Here is an 11,730-nt window from a genome sequence, read left to right as displayed (position 1 = left end):
TGGCGCGGCTCATTTGCAGCTACAAAGTACCCAAAGCAGTATTCCAGACAATGTCCGCAGTGTGTAGAGGGCGAATTAACTTACAATAAATTGTTTTATTGTATACCTGTTATAAAAATTTAAAGAGCTACAGAAGCTATATTGAGGGCAATCTGATCAGCTCTTTCCCTACATGGTAACTCGCGTTTTGGAAACGATTGAATACAGGCTCTGAATCTGTAACATATTTTCTTACAATAAATTGTGTGTTTTTTTTTCAATCATTTAAAATAGCAGTTGCTCGCAACTTTGCTTACTTGGAAGTTTATATATTACCGCAATAAAATATAGCCTATTTTTTTCGTTGATAGTATAGCTTTCACACATAATTATTTAAACAAGTACTTTAAATTAATAATTAATAAATAAATTATAAGGATGTTTTGTAATAATACACTCATACTTAAATATTAAACCGATTTTAAACATTCACACATGATTTATTCATTTCAATTTTTTAACATTAAATAGATTAAAAAACGAATCATATATTAATATACGTCAAAAAGGATATATTTCACTATTTTTTTTCTTCATTAAAATTTCAAGCATTCTGTTTGCATGTTTCAAAAAAAAAAAATACAAAATGCTTAAGATAGAAATCTTGCCATAAAATAAATTGCTTCAAACATGAAACCGCCTTACATCTAACGCGAGAGATAAATTAAAAAGTTTTATGTTAAGAGTCCGCAGCAAGCTTGATTCTCCATACAAATCGTAGTTACGTCCTTATTTTAAAATAACAAGTAGCATCATCATGATTTTTTGTAAATACAATGAGATAAGGCATATCTAGGCCTGAAATTAGTTTATGACTCTTGAAATGGTATTACAAAGAAAATAGAACGAGTACAAGTTTTGCATTTTAAGAGCCAAAAACCCTGTGCAGTTCGGTTAAATACTACGGCCAAAATATAGTTCAGATTGAAGTCAAAACCTATTTCCGGCATCGACTAAACTATGTAGTTTCATAAGAAAAAGCATTTTTCCGAAATGATTTTGTGGTTTTCAAATGAGAACGAAACTACGAAAATCAGTAAAAAAACTATACATTTTTTATGCGAATCTGCAGCGAATCACTCTAGCGCGGGGGAACGGTACGGGGGAGGGCGGTACGCGCCGCCCTTTGTCCTTGGTTTACGCTGGCCCTGCGTGTGCGTGCGTCGCTCGTTAGTAGTGACTCGTCAGCTGTGCGCGAGAGTTACGTAATATTATTTTGGTGAATTCTCTTCGTATCATAAACGCGATCTAACTACTTACGACTTGGACTGATAACGGATTTGATATTTCTTGGTGATACTGGTGGTGTGTGTGCACATACTGTTCGACGACCTTGGCTTTCTTATATGGACTTTGCATTTTTATGTTACAAAAATGGATAAACAGGGTAAGTACCTACCTAGATGCATTTTAGTCAATATTACCAAGTACTTATAAAAAATGGGTCCATATATCGGCTCGCATACTGACAAACGATGATTTGGACAAAAAATAATTATGGTTTTACTAGAAAAGAGAAAAGAGTACCTATGCGAACTATGGCGCTCCCATAAAAAATAATTATTAATGTTCTTGTTTCCAGAAGTGAAAAGATCATCGAAGACAAGATTATGGTTATCGGCTCGTAGGAAAAAAAAAGGACCGGCTCGTCATAAAAAAGAAAACATTAATCCTAATAGGTAAGTTATAACTAGGACAGTAGCGTAAGATTTTTCTTCCTTGTCCTCTATTACAAGCTTTTATTTAGTTTCACCTGTCCCGATATTTGTCTGTAATCAAATCTTGCATTCGACCAACTTCTAGCAGTCGGATTGACTTGAAATTTTGCATAATTATGTAAATTGCGTGACAATACAATAATCTGGTAGCTGACATCCTGGTAGTCCGGCCAGAATCGTCTCCGAAGGACGGAACTCTTCAACTGTTACAATGTTATCGACTTGTTTTTGGTATAGGTACAAAATAAATGTAGTTTGGGTAACAATGCTAGTAAAGTCGACAAAAAGTACAGTCAGCAAAAAAGCTTGTATTAAAAATGAATTTTCGTACTCGTACCTTTATTTATTATTTTTGTACGACGTAGGTACACCACACAAACTTGTTATTTCACTTATACAGGTCATAGCACTGTAATAGCACATTGTGTATTAGGGCGGTAAGTAAGGTATTACGAACGAAGTATTACCTCTGGTAGTCTCTGTTATTACTTTGACTAATGGCGACTGACGTCATTTCACCATGTATGTATTTTTCACATGTGCAGTACGCTTGGCACCGGAGAGCATGCCAGTGAGCAGTCTGATAGTGATAACAATACCGATCCTCCACCTCAACCTCTAAATTTAAGCAGGTTAGTGTTTTTATTATTATTTTTACTAGTTTACAATCTTTTATTTAACTTGCAATGTATGTACCTATGTACTCGTATGTATGTATGTGAGGCTCAAATCCTGCGAGTTGAATTTGACTCAGTTTCAGTGGTCGAATTGACTTGAAATTTGGTATACTTATGTGAATTGCGTGACAATACAATAATCTGGTAGCTGACATCCTGGTAGTCCGGCCAGGATCGTCTCCGCAGGACGGAATTCTTCAACGGTTAATGGCATCGACTTGAAATTTCGTATGATGTAGTTTAATAGGTAACAATGCTAGTAAAGTCGACAAAAAGTACAGTCAGCAAAAAAAAAAGCTTGAACAGATTTTTTTTTTACCAAAAACTTATTTCACAGCTACTTACGTTTTTCACTTGTAGTTTTATTTTCGCTCTTGACTGCAACTGCACTGAGACTAGTACCTACTCGTACCTATATTGACACGGCTATTAAAGATGATTTCAGTTTATTATCTTGATCGATGTACACCGCACTTCTGTTATTTCACTTATACAGGTCATAGCACTATAATATCCCATTGTTCATTAAGGGCGATAAGTAAGGTATTACGAACGAAGTATTACCTCTGGTAGTCTCTGTTATTACTTTGACTAATGGCGACTGACGTCATTTCACTATGTATGTATTTTTTACATGTGCAGTACGCTTGGCACCGGAGAGCATGCCAGTGAGCAGTCTGATAGTGATAACAATACCGATCCTCCGCCTCAATTTCAAAATTTTAGCAGGTTGGTGTTTTTATTATTATTTTTACAAGCTTTTACCTTGCAATAGTTGCAATGTATGTACCTATGAATGTATGTGCAGGTAAAATCTTGCGAGTTGAATTTGACCCACTTCTTCCACATTTGGTACGGAAAAGTAGTTTGGATGAAAATGCAAGTACAGTCAGCAAAAAGCTTGTATTAAAAATGTAGTCGCGCGCACAATATGGCACCGAAAATCGAAACGTATTTTTTGCATAGCGTCACCGGCGTTAGAAGTTTTCTGTAGTAGTGTACGCCTCATAATGCAGTATCAAATATTTTTATTTCACCGTATACTCTGATTTAACCTTGCATGGTATAAATATAACGTAACTTTTTTTTTCCTTTCAGAAATTTGAGTCCGAGTACTCCGTCCTCGACACCATCATTACAAATTGAACTTGATCATGATAGCAATGAGGAAGTCGTACGTAAAATGACAGGTCGACGAATTTTCAATGTTCAATATTTATTTGAACAAATGAAGGCTGTGGATCATAGTCCATTTAATTGCAGCTTTAAAGATATGGATTTTGTGAAGGAGTCGAGAATCGGATTCCAGTCAACTTTTCTTTTCAAATGCAAAATGTGTGGCAAAAAAGAAGCATTTAATAATGAAAAACTAGAGTCTAAAATTAATAAAAATGTTGTTCAAGCAGTCGTATGTTCGGGTAGTGGCTTTTCCCAATTAGATGAGCTTTGCGCTCATTTAGATATGCCATGTATAGCGGAGAAAACATTTGGGAAAGAGAATTTGTTGCTTGGGGATGTTTTAAAAGATATCTCTTTGAAGAGCATGTTTGAGGCAGGACTCGAAGAAAAACAAATGGCAATTGAAAAAGGAAACGTAGACGCTGATGGCGTTCCCTACATCACAGTAGTAGCGGACGCATCGTGGGGAAAAAGATCATATCGTACCAGCAATTATAATTCATTATCCGGGGTAGCGTGCATTATTGGGTATGAAACTAAAAAGGTTCTCTTTTTAGGAATACGGAATTCTTATTGCTCTGTATGCGCTGTTGCAAGTAATAAAAAGATTGAGGTCAAGAAACATAAATGTTTTAAAAACTGGTCTGGTAGCTCCACAGCAATGGAAGCCGACGGTGTAGTAGAAGGTTTTAAATGCAGCATAAATATGCATGGCTTGAAATACACCAAACTTATTGGTGATGGCGATAGCAGTGTCATGAGTGCTTTAAACGAAGCATTGCCATATGGCCACTCCACTGCTATACACAAAATAGAATGCAGTAATCATTTATTACGAAATTATTGCACTAAATTGAGAAATTTGACAAAAAAAACTGAAAATAAACAAGGACCTGTCCCTATTATCATGAGGAAATGCCTAAATGATAACATATTGCGACTACGAAAGGCAATTAAAGGAGCAATAGACTTTTCTTCGAAAATGGAAGGGAAAACTTTTACTGAGAAAGTAAATGAATTAAAAAAAGACCTACGAAACGGGCCTTGCCACGTTTTTGGTGAGCATGCCAACTGCAAAACATATTTTTGTAATGGCCCGAAACCAGGCGAAGAAAACTTCATAGGCCAAATGAAAGATTGTGGCTTGTGGTATGACATATACACCGCTATAAGTCCTATTTTAAACAATGCCGAAAGTCTCCTTATGGGGCAAACAAACAATATTGTTGAGCAGTTTAATGCACTAATCGCAAAATTTATAGGAGGCAAACGAATAAATTACTCCCTTCGTGGATCTTATGAGTCCCGTTGCTACGCAGCTGCTACAAAAAGAAACACCGGGAGTCTTGTAGCAACCATGAGTAAAGTATTAACAAAAAATGAAGAACTGGGGACTTACACGCAGAAGTATGAGAAGAGGCAGGCAGAAAAGGCGAAAAGAAAATCAAGCCAAGACAAAAAATCAAAACGAAGAAAACGTATCGCAGGACCCGATGAACATTACGGTGATATCGAAAAAGAACCAGATATGGAAGTTGAGCACTACGAAAAAAGAAAACAAGCACTCTTAGCAGACTTTTCAAAAAGTAAAATAGAACTTGAAAATATCCAAAAAGATACCGTTGGGCAGGCAACGAACCCTGAATGGATCAAACAACGAAAAATACGCCTTACTGCGTCAGTGTTTGGTCAAATATGTAAGAGAAGAGCTGCCACGTCGTGTAAAAATATTATAAAAACACTCTTATATAGCAATTTTAAAGGTAGCGATGCTACTAGATACGGCAATGAGAATGAGCCCATCGCTTTAAAAGAGACTGAAGCTGCACTAGGAGTGCAAGTATCACCTTGTGGGTTATACATCCTCGAGGAACACCAGTATTTAGGCGCGAGTCCCGACGGAGTCATAGACGAAGAAACAATTGTGGAGATCAAATGCCCAGCTTCGGCGGCAAATATGACGCCAACAGAAGCTATTTTAAAGAAAAAAATTACTTTCTGTGTGTTGGACGAAAGTGATCCTCAGAAAATAAAACTGAAGCAAAATCACAACTACTTTTATCAAGTACAAGGTCAGTTAAATATTACAAAAAAAAGATACTGTATCTTCGTGGTGTGGACTCCAAAAGGCATATTATTCGAAAAAATCGAAAAGGATACAGGATTCTGGGAGAGCATATTAAATAAATTGAGAAAATTTTACATGGAATGCATACTACCTGAAATTATAGATCCGCGTCTACCTAGAAAGTTACCGATACGAGAGAGTTCTTAAAAATAAGCGAATTTTCATACTTGTATGTATTAAAAAATAAAACACAATATTGTATGACTTTTTTTATTTTATTCAATACACCCAATCTTCAATGTGTCCAATCAAGTTGATGTTGTAGTCTATAGATATTATACTTTTCACTTCTCATGCTCGTAAAGTTCGTTTTTATGCTGAGATTAAGCGACATAAAATGACTTTTTATGCTCTAGTGCATAAAATAAAATCTTTGTCTAAGACCAAGCTAATCAGGTGTCAACCAGCCACAAACAGAAAGTTTTTAACTTTTTTATTTATTTATATAAAACTAAAAATTAACCAAATCAATCAAAATAAATCAATAAAATAAAAAATAGAATTATGTATATAGTAATTCATGAAAAATAAAAGAAACATAGTAAGTGAACCATTGTTTCCACTGTTGCTATTTCCTCGAATTAATCGAAGTAAAAAGCAGTGTAAAACTCGAGCATTAAACCCATTTTTCCCTCGACGTGTCTATCCACCCTCGCCGTACCGGAACGAACGTCTTAAAATCGTAAACGTCGTAAAATGGCTCGTTTTATGCTCTTGTTGTACAATCGACTATTTCACTTCTCATGCTCGTAAAGTGCGTGTTCATGCTGCATCTAGGCAACATACAATAACTTTTTATGCTCTAGTGCATAAAGTAGAATCTTCGTCTAAGGTCAAGGCAATCAAGGTGTGAAACCACAAACAAAAGAGTTTCTACATATTTTTTTATTTTTTTACACCTAAAAATCAATCAAATCGATGAAAATAAATCAATAAAACTAATATAGTAAAGCATGAAAAATAAAAGGTACAAAATAAGTGAACATTTATTTTTACTATTGCTATTTCATTTCTTCGCAAGCGAAGTGAAAAGCAGAGTGTAAAACTCTAGCATTGAGCCCATTTTCCCCTCGACGTTTCTATCCACCCTCGCCGTGGCTCGGGTGGCTATATGAACGTCTCGGGTAAAATTGCTCGTTTTATGCTTTTGTTGTACAATATACTATTTCATCACACTTGCTCGTAAACAGTGTCGTAAGCTGCAGGCTAACTTGGTTGCAGTCCTTAATAAAACCTAAGGGCCTTTTTTTGGCGTTATGAGTTGTTGCGCGTACTAATACTGCTGCGCGCGCAGGTTCTGCACGACTAGCAGGAGGACCTCGTGCACGCATGTCAGGCACATGCTGCGGGAGGCGGAGGGCGGCTGGTAGCTGGCGCTGCCAAGAACTGCACCAGCGGTATCGGCAATTTTTGTAACAATAATATTTTTCTTTTACACATATACAATTTTACTCGCAAATGTGATGAAAACATTGTAAGTCGCACGGGCGGTACTATAATTATGAACATCGACCTAGTCCTCAGTCTTTGACTTTGAGCTTCTAATACTCTCGTTCGTAATTTCTTATTAACCGCCCTTAAGACATAATGTACTATTACGCCACACCTGGCCATAATGTGAGTTTTACCGCCCGCTATGCGTATGGTAAAACCCACTTTCTGGCAAGGTGAAGACGTAAAATTGTGTACTCACCATGGGCAGTAAAAAAGTTTTACAGCGTAATGTGTAGTGTAATGTACATTTACGTTTTTGGAACGCCAAATAATATCCTAGCCGGTAGCTGCCCTCCCGCGCTGTATATATTATAATCTTGGTCTGGAGATGTTCTACTGTTATATTCTACTTAGATACTGCAATAATTTCACCATTGTATGAAGATATTTTACTGCAATATTGTTACTGTGACATGTCTCTAGCTCCGCCTTCCCGCTAGCGCGCTCTTGCTTTCTTTCTAGCGCCCTGTCTTACTCTAGGTGAAACAACAACATTTTAAAGCGTTAGCGCGTGATCTCAACGCGGAGTTGAGCGCTACTTGCTGCGGACTCTTAAGAACACGAAAATCATTAATAAAAAGGCTTTCAACTTATTTGTGATGGAACAATTTTACTGCTTAATTGAAAATTCCATTCGTTTTATTTGCCTAGTTTGTTATTGCGAGCAGAAAGTGCGCGCCCTTAAAATTAATAAATCTAATGTTAATGAAGGTAGCTATTTTGAACTTTTCTATGTTAAATAAGTCCGATATTATTGACTAATGCTTTAATTAGAACGCGTTGACGCTGTTTAGTTAAGGTACAATGATTGGTCAAAAAATATCAATACACTGTAAGAGAAATACAATTCATTGATCTAATCAGCCTAGAAAAATTACCGCAAGACACTTGGCATATAGTAATTTATTGCGGGACAGATTCAAATGTCTTACCTAACTATTAAAGCTAGCCGAGCCAAGTAAAAAAAAAATGAAATTCATATGCTAAAGATAAAAGGTAAGATTACATGGGTTAAATTAACGCATTCATGCCACCTGACTTCCACAGGTGCACCGACGCACATGTGCGTTAAGATGTATGAATAATTATGACAGCTGCACTGGGTGAAGTTCGCGAAAACGAATATATTGCGTCGGTGGCATGAATGCGTAAAGTAAAAACGAAACTGTATTTTGAAACTTACAGCCACTAATGTCGAAAATCAATTTGTTTAAATTGTGCCACTGCAGGCTTTTTGTATTAAATGCATGAGAAAAACTGTTGCAGATTTTTAAAACTTAACCGTGCTAGTCACTAGTGCGGGCCGTGTAATTCAACCGTGCGTTATTCTAATTTAAGTTCTTTGACACCCCTCTGCTGTGCCCGTTGGAAGAAGACAAATCCTGAATAGCTTTTCTCAATTTTCCAGGTTACAATGTGTCCGTCCTCCTGGATCTGGAGAACATTCCGGAGGACTGGGAGGAGACGGTGAAGAAGGTGGGCCTGCTGAAGCGGAACTGCTTCGTTCGTGTTCGAGCGCTACTTCCGTCTGCAGGAGGACGGGGATGTGGCCCAGAAGAGAGCAGTCATCAACTACCGGCAGGATGAGACTTTGTAACTGTCTTATCTTATATCTTTAAACGAGGAATGCTTGTTTAGTTCTATGTTTATTTACTTTACGTTTCACTTTTATTGCTCATTTAAATTCTATATCTTCTCCACAAAAACCATGATTTAACAACAGAGAGTTTTGATTAAAGCTCAGGTACTCATTTTTTATCTACACAACTTCCATAAATAAAAAGTATGGCCTGTTCTTGCCTGTGACTTGGTCTGTATAATTTTTCTAATTGCTAAGCCGTCGAAAAGCAACTTTCTGAACAAAAGTTATGTATGAGAGTAAAATATAAAGAATACCATTTTTATTAAATCTAAAATCGACGCCATTGTACCTAAGACTAATTTCGCTATCTCTCATAGTTCCTGACTTCTCCCTACTGACCCATTTGGATGATCACCCTGTATAATACTTTTTATTAGTAGAAAGGATTAAAGTGTAGGAGAAACAGACTGGCTAAAATTTTGCATATTTGTTACTAATGTAGAGCCAAATCATCTATAAATTACGGTCCCAAAAAACTTAACTTTTAGGTCGCATAGACAGATAAAACAGTTCTGCAAGATATAGGTCGCAGAGTAGCGAGGTTTTTAATTTGTTAAAGGTGCTTGCTGTTTCGTTATAAATAACTGATAGTAACAATTCCGTTCCATTTGGGTCTCTGTGGCTGTGCCGCCGGCCACTTCCGTTAATTAATCAATTCGCTATAATCGGCGGAACAATCTCTGTTTTTATTTTGAAGCTAATAAAGCTTAATACAATGTAATACCTTATTTACAATCCGGTGTACGAAATTCTTGAAAAAAAAATAGTTCCTTCTGAGTCCTGACTTTTTTTTAAACAAATGTAGTGCTCAAGACCTAGACGAGGGACTAGAGAGTCACGAGAGATTAGCCGAAATAAATTATTAAGAAAGGGTTTTTGAAATTCCCGCAATGTATGGATTTAGCTATATTTTTTTGTATTTTCCTACGAGGGTGAAGAAGCCGCGGGCTTATGCTACTTTAACGCTCTCTGTGTATGATTGTATTGTGTCAGGTACGTGGAGGCGCAGGAGGATCGCGTGACGGTTGTGTTCTCGACGGTGTTCCGGCACGAGACGACATGGTCATCGGGAAAGTCTTCATGCAGGAGCTCAAGGAGGGCCGGAGAGCCTCGCACACCGCGCCACAGGTACACAGACACAACTTTATCAGACTTGTAGTAAACATTGTCGTTAATAAAACCAGCGTTATACAGCCAAACTACGAACAGTGGTAAGTAGCTGATCAACTCCTGTTCGCGACTGTACTTTGATTTTGATCACATAAGATCTTTAGAGTGCGCTACCGTTGAGATAAAACGAAGCGGCGAGGGCCAGAATTTCATATGTCAATGCAGCTCGGTTTGTAATCTCTACATCTCTGTAAAAAAGTGTATTGTTTTTTTTGGACAGTCGCTAGTTTGTAATTTACAGATCACTGCTAGATTTTGAAATTTTATAATTAGAAGTTTCAATCACTCAATCAATCAAATCATTTATTGCATTGTAACGTTGTTACACTAGATGTTTATTTCTATCTCCATTTTAGTAAAATAAGGATATGATGTTGCGCAAATGTATTTTGAACTTTATTTTGTTTATTTCAGGTGCTTTTTCACATAAGGAACCGCCACTAGAGCTCATGGACACCGAGGCGAAAGTAGGGGACAATATCAGTTATGTTACATTTGGTGAGTATCTAATCTGTTATACATTTTTAGGAAAAAAAAATAACACAATCTTTTTGCTAACATTACTTACTTGATTATTGCTTTGTCGCCAGAGCTCAGCAGGGCTACTACGAAACCCGAAACTCGAAGTTCGTCTCGTGTGGTCCCTCTGACACTTATACTATTTAATACGCGAGCGAGAGAGACGGTACGATCCGAACTTCGACTTTCGTGTTTCGGAGTAGGCCTTCTGTACAATACATGTACCAGAGTTCCAGTAAATCTGACCACAAGAAGGGGTTCAGGTCAAACCAAAATTACTTAATTTAAACTTAAGTTTAAAAATTGATAATTTAAAACAAACCCAAAAAAATGTAACTTTAAATTAGAATATTTTTAAATAATATTGTAACTATGTATTGGCATGAATTTTAAGTAAGTTGAATGTACCTTTCAATCTATGTACTGTAAATATCGGTGAGATATGAAATTACGTTCACGGTTCGTTTATTTTGCGCAACAAATCAGGTACTGACTCGCTCTACTAACGCTGATCAATGTCTAATTTTAAATAAATCAATAATTCTCAATACGACACTGCAGATCGGTTCAAATGAAACCTAGTGGTGCTTTTTAAGCCCAAACGTCAATAAAGAGAAGATGGCAAGCAAACATTTGGAAGCCCCATATTTTTTTTCACCGGGATCCTGGGTTACTTAGCTATGCCACTGTCCCCCACTATACCTTATTTAGTACTTTTCACCGCTTCTGTGCCAGGGCTACCTATACCAAAAGACTCTGGTGTTACCAAATGAAAAAACAAACTATCCTCAAAATTCATACTTTTATCGAGCTGCAATAATTTTTTTGCTGACCATAACTGCACTCCGCCTTCTGGATATGTAAAGAATATCGAAAATACAAACTGAGACATGAATGAATTTGGAGTTGAAATAAAAATACAAAAATACTCCAAAAAACCAATCATAATTTGATTGCTTAGTAGAGACATCTTTTGTCTGGGTGAGTGGTTAGTTCCAAAAGAATGTGACACGTCTCTCGATGAAAGCGAAACATAGATGTCGCTAGTGCTGCTGCTTAAGTAGCGTAGTGGAAAAAAAGCAACCTGAGATATGCTGTGCATAGGAGAAATTCGTGGTCTAGACTCCTGTCCAGCGGTGGTGTAAGGTTATAGTACCGCAGCAC

General features: G+C 36.9%; 1 pseudogene; it reads left to right on the top strand.

Moving 5' to 3' along the window:
- The first annotated feature begins 723 nt into the window (after positions 1–723).
- LOC141443748 (actin-related protein 2/3 complex subunit 2-like) lies at positions 724–11,072 on the top strand (annotated as a pseudogene).
- The last annotated feature ends 658 nt before the right edge of the window (positions 11,073–11,730 follow it).

This window comes from Choristoneura fumiferana, chromosome 28, assembly GCF_025370935.1.
Source record: "Choristoneura fumiferana chromosome 28, NRCan_CFum_1, whole genome shotgun sequence".
In the NCBI taxonomy this organism is placed as follows: domain Eukaryota; kingdom Metazoa; phylum Arthropoda; class Insecta; order Lepidoptera; family Tortricidae; genus Choristoneura; species Choristoneura fumiferana.
Note: the sequence above shows the minus strand (reverse complement) of the source record. Positions and strands in the feature narration are given on the sequence as shown.